We start from the raw sequence: 13795 nt of genomic DNA on the forward strand, positions 1-13795 counted from the left end.
AATGGCTGTCCACTCAGCCTGCAAAGCTGCTGCAAGCTGAGGTGGAGTCTGCGGTTGAGGTTGTCGCAGACGTCGGTCCAACTCGTCCCAAAGATGTTCGATGGGGTTTAAATCTGGTGATCTGGAGGGCCAGGGAAGAACATTGATGTTGTGTGTCTCAAGAAGACAGTGGTGAGTCGGGCTGTGTGAGGACGGGCGTTGTCATGTTGAAAAACGTCGTTGACGTTCACCATGATGGGTTGCACATGGAGCCTAAGAATCTCGTAGACGGTTGCGTACGGTCTGATCGGAAATCCTACGCAGCTCTGGTATGGTTGAGGCAGTAGACATCGCAGTGGTGGTTCTATCCCGAAGGTGACGTAACCGGATGTAGCGATCTTGTGCGGGCGTGGTCACACGAGGTCTGCCAGATCGTGGACGGTCACGAGTTGATCCATGTTGTTGGTGACGATTCCATAGCCTTGTGATGGTGCTTGGGTGGACATTCACAGCTCTGGCAACATCTGATCGAGATTCGCCTGCTTCCAAGCGACCAATGGCGTTGTTGCGTTGTGCTTCAGTCAGTCTTGGCGCAACTGTATTGCGTGTCGGTGGCTTAACACTGAGCTCTGGAAACCGAGAACCCGCCACTTTTATAGGGATTTTGCACATATTGCACGTGCAGAACATGCAGATCTCTCAAACAAATTTATTGGACACGAATGCGTTTTGGCGAAAAATCCGATGTTTTCCTCCGTTTTCAAAATGCATAACTTTTATTGTCATTTTGGTCTGGCAATCGGTGCCTTAACACGTGTAGCATCACATACTCTGAGCTTGTAACGTTATTACATATATTTCTCTTTAAAATAAAAAAATATCCCTTTTGCGTTTCTTGTTTTGAAGAGTATATTTGTTTAACAATAGTGTACAACAATTTAGCATGCATTACCAGTCGTGTGAAGTGTTACTATATTTTAGCGCCACCTCGTGTAATACAAATGAAATATTGGTTTATTTTTTGTTTGTTCAGGTTAAGCAAAATACTACACAATACAATGGCGGATATAGGGGTGACTAAATGTAACGTATCTTTTTTACAACATAAAAAGGGGAGTAGCCACTCACCTCCTATATCCACCTCTGCATTGGACTGACTGTATGGGCTCTGCCCATTACAGATATCGAAATAAGATTCTAGCATTATAAACTAAGACAACACAATTTTAATAGTTTCTATATATATATATGTATAAAGATAATTTGTTGTTAGATAAGATATTTTTTATTATGGGTCTGTCATACTTTAACTCGAGTGTAATATTCAATCTCAAAATGATATTTAAAATAAAGTTTTAAAAGATTTATAGTACAAAACACATTTTTAAATAACATATATGGTTTTCAATACTTTTATTCAAATATTCTACAGTCTTATCCTCCTAACATTTGTGTACAACACGAAGTTAGCTTATTTACGCTATTACTTTTTTGCAAACTTTAATAACAGCCCCATAGTTTTAGAAAATTGCCTGGCACGGTTTGTTTGTTAGAGAGCTCGATTCGTAATCTGCAAATCATGGGTTCGAATCCCCGCTACCGAACATGATCGCTTTTTCAACCGTGGCGCTTTATAACGTGACAATCAATACAATTATTTCATTAGAGAATCCCAAACGTTAGCAGTTGGTGGTGTAATTAGCTGCTGGCCCGACATGGCCAGGTGGTTAAGGAGCTCAATTAGTAATCTGAGAGTTACAGGTTCGAATTCCCATCACACCAAACATCCTTGCTCTTTTATCCGTGAGGGTGTTATAATGTTACGGTCAATCCCACTATTCGTTGTCAAAAGAATAGCCTAAACGTTGGAGGTGGGTGGCGGTGACTAGGTGTCTTCCTTTTAACCTTACACTGCTAAATTAGGGACGGCTAGCGAAGATAACCCTCGAGTAGGTTTCCGCGAAATTCAACAGGAGCCAATGCTCAGAAATTAAATACATGCTAAAAATTAACGCTTTGTATTTACCATTAAAGAGTATACTCAATTATAATATATCAAACCATTAAATATATAAAAGACAGACATAAACTTACCAATAAAATACTTATTCAAAGGTTTTAACATTATATTTTTAAACAAAAAAAAATCTTACAACGATGTGGACGAGTGTTGCTCTTCCAGTTTTAATAAAATGAAAATCTAGTTTGTATTCACGTTGTCATTTCCACAAACTGTAGTTAATATGTATTTATAAAATATACAATCATTCTCTATTGTTCCGACATAAAAAGTAGGTCATAAATTGCGTGAAAAGTAAGATAATAATGACAGCAGACAAAATCCACCAAAGCAAAATATTACTTTTCATCAAGATTTACGTCCACAAAGATTTATTTAAATTAAAAAAAAGAAACATTTACAAGTAAACGCAATATCTCTACTCCACCCATCTTATTCAATAAAGGGAAGATGATATACATTATAGCATATACTTTAGAGGGACAGATACTTGACACACTAATATCTTAAATTTTGTTTGTGGAAAAAATGTATTAGAGCATATTAAATTGTAACATCATAACACAAGACAGATAGTTTCTGCATAAACGCATTTATTAATGTGCGAAAACCTTACAGGTAATTTTGGGGGGAAAATAAGAGCTGTTCTTTGATGTGGAATATGTAAATAAAAACACTAATAATAAACTCTTGTAACGTTTATATATACAGGCAATGTCCCAAGGTTCAGAGCTTGTAACTACATGCACCGACAACTTGTTTTAACTTTGACCCCTTTAAAAACGATAAAAAAGGTACACATTCAAAACATGACTACTTTAGTCTGTAGGGATTGTCCCAAGGTACATTGGGCAAAGTCTCATCACGTTTTCCAGAATTTCCAGTTTGTACGCTAATAATTATTCAAATACACATACACTGCTGGCCAAAATCATAAGGCCAATGAACATAAAGAAAAAATATGCATTTTGCGTTGTTAAACTCAACCACTTATTTGAATAGAGCTTCGAAAGATTAAAATAAGAAAAGGGAAAATAAAAATAAAAACCTTTTTAGCATTTAATACGGAAAATGTGAACACTGTAAAATTAGCCTAAATACCAGCTGGTCAATAGTTTAAGACTATACTGAAACGTAGCGTTAATCGATAAACACGTAACGAAATTTAGTCATTTGTGTTCAAGCATTAGCGTTGTCAACATCTCCTATGTTACATTGGGTAAAAACATGACAAAGACTAAAAATTTGACAGAGTTTGAACGTGGCAGAACTGTCAAACTGCAAAAGCAAGGTCTCTCTCAACGTGCCATCGCTGGTGAGATTGAGCGAAGTAAAACTGCTGTTGCAAATTTCTTAAAAGACCCTGAGGGATACGGAACGAGAATTTCAAGTGGTAGGTCCAAGAAAATTTTGCCGGCGTTAATCAGAAAGATTCGATGGTATGTCCGGCAAGACACTAACCGATCGTCGAACCAGATTAAGGCCCTTACGGATGCAAAATGCAGCTTAAAAACAATAAGGCGGCATCTACGAGAGAAAGACTTTAAAAACCGTAAACGTCTTCAAAGGCCACGCCTCCTTCCACACCTCAAAACAGCTCGGTTAAACTTTGCTGAGAAGCAACAAACATGGCACGTAAAAAATGTGAACGAAGGTTTTGTTCTCTGATGAGAAAAACTTAACCTGCATGATCCAGATGGCTTCCAACGTTATTGGCACGATAAGGATATCCCACCTGAGACATTTTCTACACGACACAGGGGAGGAGGTTCCATCATGATCTGTGGTGCTTTCTCCTTCCATGAAACAATGAAGCTGCAGGTTATACAGGGGCGTCAAACAGCAGTTTGCTACATTGGCATGTTGGAGAGAACATCCTTATTGACTGAAAGCCCTCGCTTTTGTGGAAATGATTGGATCTTTCAGCAAGACAACGCTGCAATCCATAATGCCCGCAGGATAAAGGACTTTTTAATGGCGAATAACGTGATTCTTTTGGACCATCCAATGTATTCGCCCGAACTGAACCCCATTGAAAATGTTTGGGGGTGGATGGCAAGAGAAGCCTATAGAAATAGACGTCAATTTCAAACAGTGCATGATCTTCGTGAAGCCATCTTCACCACTTAGAATAACATTGAAGTCAGCCTTCTGCAAACGCTTGTATCGACCATGGGAAAGCAAATGTTTGAAATTATTCGCAATGACAGCCGTGCAACTCACTACTGAGACCTCTTGTTGGGCATTTCCTACCCTATTTAGGACTTCTTTTTGGTATGGTATTAAGCTTTTGACCAGCTAGTATTCAGACTTATTGTATAGTGTTCGCATTTTCTCTATTAAATGCTAAAAAGTTTTTTATTTTTATTTTCCCTTTTCTTATTATCATATTTCGAAGCTCTACTCAAATAAGTGGTTGAGTCTAACAACGCAAAATGCATATTTTTTCTTCATGTTTATTAGCCTTAAGAATTTGGCCAGTAGTGTATTATTTTCCATTGGATTGTTGCTTATAATGTGTGACTTCGTTATTGGCAATCAGTTCGTTTTTTGGCAAACTGAGTTTGTCGTAGGGAAGATAATATGTGAAGCCCTAAGCTAGAGAGTTTTCTTATTTTTCGACAAATCAAGTGATAGTTAGGAGTTGCCCCACCCCTACTGCTCGATTCAGAGCGCACGAGGATAGTGTATTTGAAATGTGTTTCTACGTAAAGTTGGCCTTGTTAATACTACACGTATTTTTATATGTATTTATATATATAAAACCATGTTGGATCCTTTAAGGATAGCTAAAACATTTTACCTTTAATTTGTGGATTAAAGATAACTTAATATTTGTATAACTCTAGAGACTTGGACAACTAGTAAAACCTACAAGTGTGACGCTTTTTTGCTTTGTTTTATAACTTTGAATTTTGTTTCGTTTAGTGTTGCTTCTGTTGAATCGTAAAAAAATAGCATAAATGTAAGTTTAGCATCAACGGAAATTGGGTTTGGTTCACTTTTGAATGTAGCGTGTATTTGAAACAGTTGTACCTTTGCTGTAACGTTATTAGCTTTGACTTTTGGATTTGATTTAACGAAATGTTTAGTGTTTCACTTTTGCCTTAAAGTTGAGAGCTGTAGTTTAAATCTAAAGTGAGATGCTCCAAGCTGATAAGAGCTTTGAATAAAGGCTCAGCACTGCCTAACACAAACACAATTCGCTTTTATTTCGATTCTGTATTATTTTATTTTCCTGTTTTTTTGTGAATAAACATTTTTATCATCGTGTACCTTTCTGTTTTAACGATTTCTTCCAGTTAATCTCGGTCGTTATTGGAGAATGTTCACTCATACACTGTAGACCGATATATTATGAATCTCCAGTTAGTTTCGTGGTCCTAACTGATTAGTCTATAGGTTTGTTTGTTTGTTTCTGAATTTCAGGCAAAGCTACACGAGGGCTATCTGCACTAGCCGTCTCTAATTTAGTAGTGTAAGACTAGAGAAAAGGCAGCTAGTCATCATCACCCACTGCCAACTCTTGGGCTACTCTTCTACCAACGAATAGTATGATTGACCGTCACATTATAACGCCCCCAGGGCTGAAAGAACAAGCATGTTTAGTGTGACAGGGATTTGAACCCGCGACCCACAGATTGCAAGTCGAGCATCCTAACCACTTAGCCATGCTGGGCCTAATCTGAAGGAGAACTCTTCTATTAAAAATACCACAGTTTGCAAGAAAACACAAGAAATAGAAAATTTGGAAAATAAATGGAATTTGTCTTCTTTAGATACTGTTTATTTGTAATGTTAGGGTTAGTTATACAAAAGTATACGATGTCAAAAAATAAAATGGTTTTGTTGTCATTAAATGTTTTGGACTTCATATTATTTTATTCCAATGACTTTGTTTTATTGTTGAATCCGTTCTTTTAAATTATTCAGTTCTATTGTTGGGTAGTTTATTTTCGATTATTTGGAAAGAAATAACGATTGAAAATCCAATTAATAATGACAGAATAGTTTTATTTATTCATCTACATGTTCTACACCTTCGAGTTTTACTTTTGTACTAATACGTTGAGCGACCTCTCACATAGGTACAGGTCAAACTTCACAGACAATATTAAATAATCATTTCCATGCTAATTTTCTCTCGTATCTATGGTATTTTCTTATGTCTCTAATAATTCATTGAAAAAAAAATATATTCTCGAAACTGAACTCTCGCCTAACAGTCCTTACTAACTTACTTATTAAATCGGCCTGGTATAGCCAAGCGTGTTAAGGCGTGGGACTAGTAATCTGAGGGTCGCGGGTTCGCGCCCGCATCGCGCCAAACATGATGGCCTCCCAGCCATGGGGGCGTTATAATGTAACGGTCAATCCCACTATTCTTTGGTAAAAGAGTAGCCCAAGAGCTGGCGGTGGGTGGTGATGACTAGCTGCCTTCCCTCTTGTCCTACACTGCTAATTTAGGGACGGCTAACGCAGATAGCCTTGGTATAGCTTTGCGCAAAATTTAAAAACAAACAAACAATACTACCGAATATGTCGCTAGCGTGAAAATACTCAACTAATTAAATCATGAATTTGTACCTTTACTAGTAATGACATAAGTATAGTATAATTAATTGTCTAGACTTATTATTGGATTGAATTCTAGTAATGTTCCATGGAGATAACTTTCTTTGATCAGACGCTAGTATTATTATTGGGTTGATATTTAGTTATGATTCCTGGAAGCAACTTCGTTTGAGAAGAAGTGTCAACTGTGACTGTGGAACCAATTAAAAGACTTTCCATCAATAAATATGTTAATCTGTGAACTGGTTTATTTAAATAATGAACTACTTATTCATGAGTTTCAGCAGAATTTTTTCCACAGGGGAGCAAAGTCAAAATCAAAAGACTGTGTAGCCACCTTCAAAGTTCTGTCATTACTGTCAAAAGAATAGAAAAACTCCCACAGCTAGATTTGATGGCATAAGTATTTGTGAGACTAGCCTAAGCCAAACTGGGAACTTGCAGCTATATATATATATATATATATTTATGTATATATACATATAGGCGGTATAGTTCTTTTGTTGTGCTGTCAATTAGTGCTTTTCTACCATGTTGGGGCTGGAATGCCAACACCAAGAGGTAAGTTTTCATCTTACTTCGCCCCAAATGATTTTACCTTATTTCCTGTTGGGTTTTTTTTCAATTAATTCTTTACTTTGGAGGGCATTCACCTTCCCATAACTGTCTGCAGGCAGTGAAAGGTAATATAGAAGTGGGACGTTGTGGGCTTGAGCACCCACATCTCGCTCTTCTAATTTCTATTTCTAACTTTATATCTATTGCAATTCTTTATTTTTTATGTGAGACTGGTGAATGGAGGTTAAGACTAATAGACGGTGCATCCCCACCGCTATGTGGGTCTATTTCCGCAGCCACCTCCGAAACCTAGGGTACATTTTATAATCCCACATTGTAGCTGGTACCCCGGATCTTTTCAGTTGATGCGGCGTTTTTCTTTAATTTGTTTTTGTTTCTGCTTGTTTTTGAGTTAAAGTAACAAATTAATATATATATACAATCCATAAAAGTAAATTTTCGTTTACTCATTCAGTTTCTTAACCCTATAAAATAATTTCGCCTTATATAAAACAACTACTCATGCTAATACAATAATTCAAGGTTTAAAATATGCCTCTTTACATAATCACAACAAAAACATTGTTTCGTAAAGTTTAGGGATTTTTTTATAAAATTATATTAAAAGTTTCTTACTTTATGATCTGACGTTTTCCAATGAGGTGAATCAATATATTGCCAGTATGATGATTTTCCCAAAACAGAAGTAACTTGCTGGTAACTGGTCTATTATATATGACCTGGCGCCCCGCTAGTGCAGAGGTAAGTCTAAAATCAGGGGTTCGATTCCCCTCGGTGGGTTCAGCAGATAACCTGATGTGGCTTTGCTATGTGAAAAACACACACACATGACCTGAACTATAATACAACATTGTCGTGTTGGCTGATATTTCTTTGTGTATGATACCGATTTCAAGTTGGCCCTAACTACACTGTCTCATGAAAAGACTTCAAGACTGCATCAGTCTCTTTAATAACTTGCTGTTGGTATTACCGACAAGTGGTAACAGGGTGATCCCCATCTGAGTGACATTTGCTATGTCAAATATCCATAAAAGCCGCCATGGTAACGGCGTTTATCAATATTTAGCTAGGAGTTAGGTATCTAGAGATTTTAAGTAAGATTGCTGACAAAAATGGCGAATGTTAATGGAATCGAAAACTAAGTGTAATAACTGGTGTAAAACTGCGAAGTGAATAATAAGTTGTAAATTCATATACATTTGCTAAATAAATAAAGAAGGAATTGTGTTTCTCATTTTAAAGGTGGGCAAGATGAAATGTTCTCTTCATAAGGATCCATGTTAGTTGGTTCATTATTAATGGCTGCTTCATAACAATGCATTTCTACATTCGGCATTAGCGAGTAGTTTCTGTATCCTAAAGGCAGTTGCTGCACTCCTGGTAATTCACAAAGTAAAATCGTTGGTTTAATTAATGGCTTTTGTTTGCAGTTGTTATTAATATAACCCTTTAAGTTGAAATTGAAACACATTGTCTCTCGTGGTTTGCTTCTTCAATTTTTTTTTTAAATTGTCTAATTAATCACTTAAGATTCTCTTACCATTCATCATAGAGAGCTAATGCTTCGACACTATTTTATCTTATAATTTAATGATTCCTGAATGAGGAATTTAGTTATTTACCTGAAACTTTGATTGGTTCAATATACGTCATCAACTGAACATTTTCCTTTACAATTTATACCTACTTTGATTTAGCTTAACTTGAACACCTTTATCTAATATGGCTTCTATGGATGTGCCTAAAATTTCATCAATTGATGAAAAGTATCTGTTTGAGATAATTAGGCAAGCCTTTACACATATTCAAAAGTTCAAAGGTCACATCCTTCCTTCTTACCAGTTCAAAGGTCACATCCTTCCTTCTTACCATGTATCTAAATTTAATTTATTAACCTACTTTTAATGTAACATTCGAAATATACATTATCAGAAAAGCACTAATGACTGGTAGTTGCTATAGCTCTATTGAAGGGTTATTTAATATTCTTAAAACTGGTCCATCTATTCAATTTGTAAGTTATCGCAAACTGTGCTAGTATGTCTCCAATAGTATTTTTGTGTGTGATAACCTGCTGGTTTATCAATAAGCGTGATGTTGTTGAACTGGCCTGATAAATTGTATGCTTGATAAAATAGTGGTGCAGCTAAAGTTGTTCAAAAACGTAGCGGTAACAGAACTGGATAGATTTTTCATATTCATATTACATGGTCATATATATTTGAAATTCGAATTCTTGAGTAGATGCAAAGAAAATAAGGCATATTGATATTTCAGTTTCTATATGTTTTACTCTGGCACTGATATTACTTTGTATTTAGTCGAACTTTTAATAATCCCTTTACACTTTACTGATATATTGTTAAACTCTTTTGATTTTGTTATTATTTTTTTTTCTGAACACCTTCTATGTAAATTTTAGCTTTAATATGAGCACTTTCTGTCAGTAACAAAATAACTGATGACAGATTTGCACTCTGCAACCCTGAAACTCAGTCTTAGAAACCTATAATTTCCAGTGGACCTTGTGATGGTGTTTTAGCTGCTCAATGTATCCTTTTATAAGGGGTTACTCTATATAGAAAAATACATTTCCTGGACCACTTCAAGTTTGCCTGCTAAGTTTGGTCCTGATAGCTATAAAACTGTGGGAGGAGAGTTATATGCATATACATATAAACTGGAACTAATATAGTATTTATTTCTTAAATTTTTGTCTTTTTTTATTCCTCTAATTTTCTATCTATTTTTTTTCTTTATATTCTTTAAAGTTTCTGTAATATTTCTTATAATTCTCTTTCTTTATATGTTTTCTACAACTTTATTTTTGCTCTTGGCCCGGCATGGCCAAGCGTGTTGAGGCGTGCGACTTGTAATCTGAGGGCCGCGGGTTTGCATCCCCGTCGCGCCAAACATGCTCGCCATTTCAGCCGTGAGGGCGTTATAATGTTACGGTCAATCCCACTATTCGTTGGTAAAAGAGTAGTCCAAGAGTTGGCGGTGGGTGGTGATGACTAGCTACCTTCCTTTTAGTCTTACACTGCTAAATTACGGACGGCTAGCACAGATAGCCCTCGAGTAGCTTTGTGCGAAATTCCAAACAAAGAATTCTTGTTTTGTGTCCATTTATGCTTGATATTATATATACTGTTTTGTCAGTTCCAAAAATTTTCAATCACTCTTAGGGCAATGTCGCCACCTCTAAGTTTAGTCTGGATTCTGATTTACCTTTGCCAAAATAATTTGAATTCTACAACTAGTATCGTAACGGTAATTCTAATGGAAAATTATGATCAAATAATGCAAAATTTAGTCTCTTTAATAATAATTAAAGTGTTTTATTTTCTCGACTACATGTTCTACACTTACAGTTTCACAACTAGCTATAGGCTTAACTTCATAAATAACTATAAACAACTACTTACTTGGTAAATTTGTTCGTATCTTTGTATCTCATATCTCTATTTCTTCTTCGAGATAAAAATAATAATCAAGAAATCTATATAACAGTCAAACTCACTAACAAACTCATCAACTTACTAATCAACCAATCATCACAACAAATTCATTAATCAATCACCAACCTGTTCTACTCTAATTAGGGTATTGACTACAGGTTAAAGTACGAAACAATGGATACTAGAGTACATAAATGCCCTCCTATAGCCCCAAAATCGTACTTCATATTTTAGACCAGGAGGTCCCCAAAGTGGTCGATATCGACTCCCAGAGATCGATGAGACATTTCGGGGGATCAGTTGGGGATCGGTTAGAAATTGTTAATACAGAAGCATCGTTGCACGACTTATTAAATATTGTTGGTCAAATCAACATAATATATTGTGCAGAAAGTAAGAATCGTATAATAAAGGAAATAAAAATACCAGCTGTAAATTAACTGTACAAAAATGCAAGAGTCATATACTCTCCGCCCACCCAACTGACGGTTGTAATTGAGCCAATCACGAAACATTGTGAATGTGACTTATTTTTCAATATGTTTCAGGTTCATTCTGGTTAACATTCCTGATAATTACCAATGATAGTTTTTCTTGGTTATTTTAATTATTTATTGGTGTTTGCTGTATCCGGAAGAGGAGGTGTGAGTTTGTTTAGTTTAAAAAGGACATTAGGTATCGTGATTAATAAAACAGTACTTAAAAGGTTAAAAAATCAAAGTATTGTACTTAAAATAAGTAAATGTCAATTTTGTGTTTCAGATCTACGAAAAGTGTGTAACGTTGCGCCACCTGGTCACGCAATTCTATAGCAATAAATATTAAATACAATCACTATTACTTTATGTATTTCTATGCAGTTTTGCTTATGCTTTATATTTAAAACGTTAAAACATTGATCATGTTACGTGTAACCTGTTGATAAAGTTCATTTATTTAACTTTAGCCATGACCCCATTAACTGTAATAGCAGCAGCAGATCCTAAAAAGAAGTGCCGACAATATTCGCTAGATTACTTCAAACGTGAATTCGTACCTTCGCTTACAAATGAAACGAAACTTATGTGCCTCCTGTGCGAAAAAAGTTTTAGTAATGATGCTATGAAACCTGCAAAGATGTAAGACTACCTTCAAATAATTCATCCTGATAAGAAAGATAAAGATCTTGATTTTTGTAGAACGTTGAAAGAAAAATATAAAAATCGACCAAATATAGTGCCATTTATGAAAGCACCTGCTCAAGTTGATAACGAAGGAGGATTAAGGTCATCACATAATATTTCTCTCAATACAACAAAGAAAGGAAAACCGTATACTATTGCAGAGGAGATCATAATACCATCAATTAAAGAAGTGATTGAAACTGTCATGAAAAAAGACTCTGGTCCTGTTTCAAAATGCTGGCCTTTAAGTGCAAATACAGTTCAAAGACGTATTGGTGAGATGGCTGAAAATGTGGGAAAAGCTTTGACATCTGAGCTTATGCATTGTAAGTTTCCGTCCAGCTTCATGAATCAACTTTTGGTTCAAACATTTTCAAGGTTTATGTGAGGTATTTTAGTCAAATTTAAAGACAAAATAATGACGAGTTTGTTTGTTTTGCAAGGTATCTTAAACGTGATGCAAAAAGGGTGACGATTTTTCAACGCTTAGAGGAATATTTAAACAAGCACAATATTCCACTTTGCAATATAATCGCGGTTGCTACAGATGGCGCACCTTCAATGGTTGGCTGTTACAAAAGATTTGCTACCTTTATTGAGGAAATAATTCCCGATGTGCGTACTATTCACTGTGTACTACATAGACACCACCTTGTGGCAAAAATCTCAATCACGAATTGCATGATACTCTGAAGGTGTGCATCAGATCTATAAATAAAATTAAAGCACATCCACTTTATTCGCAACTGTTTGCTAAGCTATGTGGAAAAAATGATGAATTGGTGAACCAATTACTGTTGTATACTGAAGTGAGGTGGCTGTCAAGAGGTGTTTGCTTGCAAAGGCTTGCCGAATTGTATGACTCAACTGTGGAGTTTCTTACAAATGTGGGTTCCTTTCTATGCGATGAGTTGAAAAAGAATAAAAATCACCTTTTCTATTTGGCATACCGATATTCAAAATTTAATGATGTACAAACCCGTCTGCAAGGTAAAGACATAACAATTATCCAAACCCGAACAATCCCCTTGGGCTTCCAAGTCAAAATATGGCTTTTTAAGTCTTCATTGCTACGAAGAGATTTTCAGTACTTTTCAAACTTACGGCAACTGGAAGAAGAAGACAAAATTATTTCTGATGATGACTTGGATATATACATAAAGCACATTGAAAATTTGAGTGAAGACTTTATAGTGCGTTTTAAAGACTTGGAGAAAATGCATGTACCTGACTGGATTGTTGTGCCATTCGATTCAGAAATATAAAAGGTAATTATTGAATCTAATTTACAAGATGAGCTCATTGAACTTTACATGGATTTTGAAGTTAAATTGATGTTCAAAAATACAACCCTCAGCAACTTCTGGAGTAATGTAAGTATTGTCAATAAGTATCCAAAACGTTTTGCAGTGATGAACCCTTTTTTACTTGCATTCCCAAGTTCCTAGATGGATGAAGCTGGTTTGAGCCACACAAATTCAGTCCTAACAAAGCAAAGGAACAAACTGAACATAAAAGAACATGGTGAGTTAAGACTAAACCTTACCAATTTGCAAACAAATATTAGTGCTCTTCTCAAATGTCATCAACCACATCTCTCCTATTAAATGTGTCAGATGATCAATAAAAAGGTAAAGTTGGTTTATCATAATATATTATTATTATTTATATGTTTTATTAAGTTATTCTTCCTTTAACTATGACTTATAGATTTTTATTACTTAAAAGAATGGAGGGGTCGATAAAAGGTCGAGATTCCATGAAGGGGTCGAGAGTCAAAAAAGTTTGGGGACCTCTGTTTTAGACCAATGGAGCTTTATAATGGTAGCGGCCAAATCCCATTGTTTAATTAAAGTACCTCAGGAGTTTGCAGTGCATGCTGCTAATTATCCGTCTCCTTATAATCTATTACTTCAAAATTTCTAGTCTCGCTTAATATAATTTTAAAATATTTTTGAAGTTGTTTCCTAAACGTTCTAACAAATTCTAATCACTGAGATATGCGCTCATCATGTGAT

Source organism: Tachypleus tridentatus, chromosome 13 (assembly GCF_004210375.1).
Source record: "Tachypleus tridentatus isolate NWPU-2018 chromosome 13, ASM421037v1, whole genome shotgun sequence".
NCBI classification, from domain to species: Eukaryota; Metazoa; Arthropoda; class Merostomata; order Xiphosura; family Limulidae; genus Tachypleus; species Tachypleus tridentatus.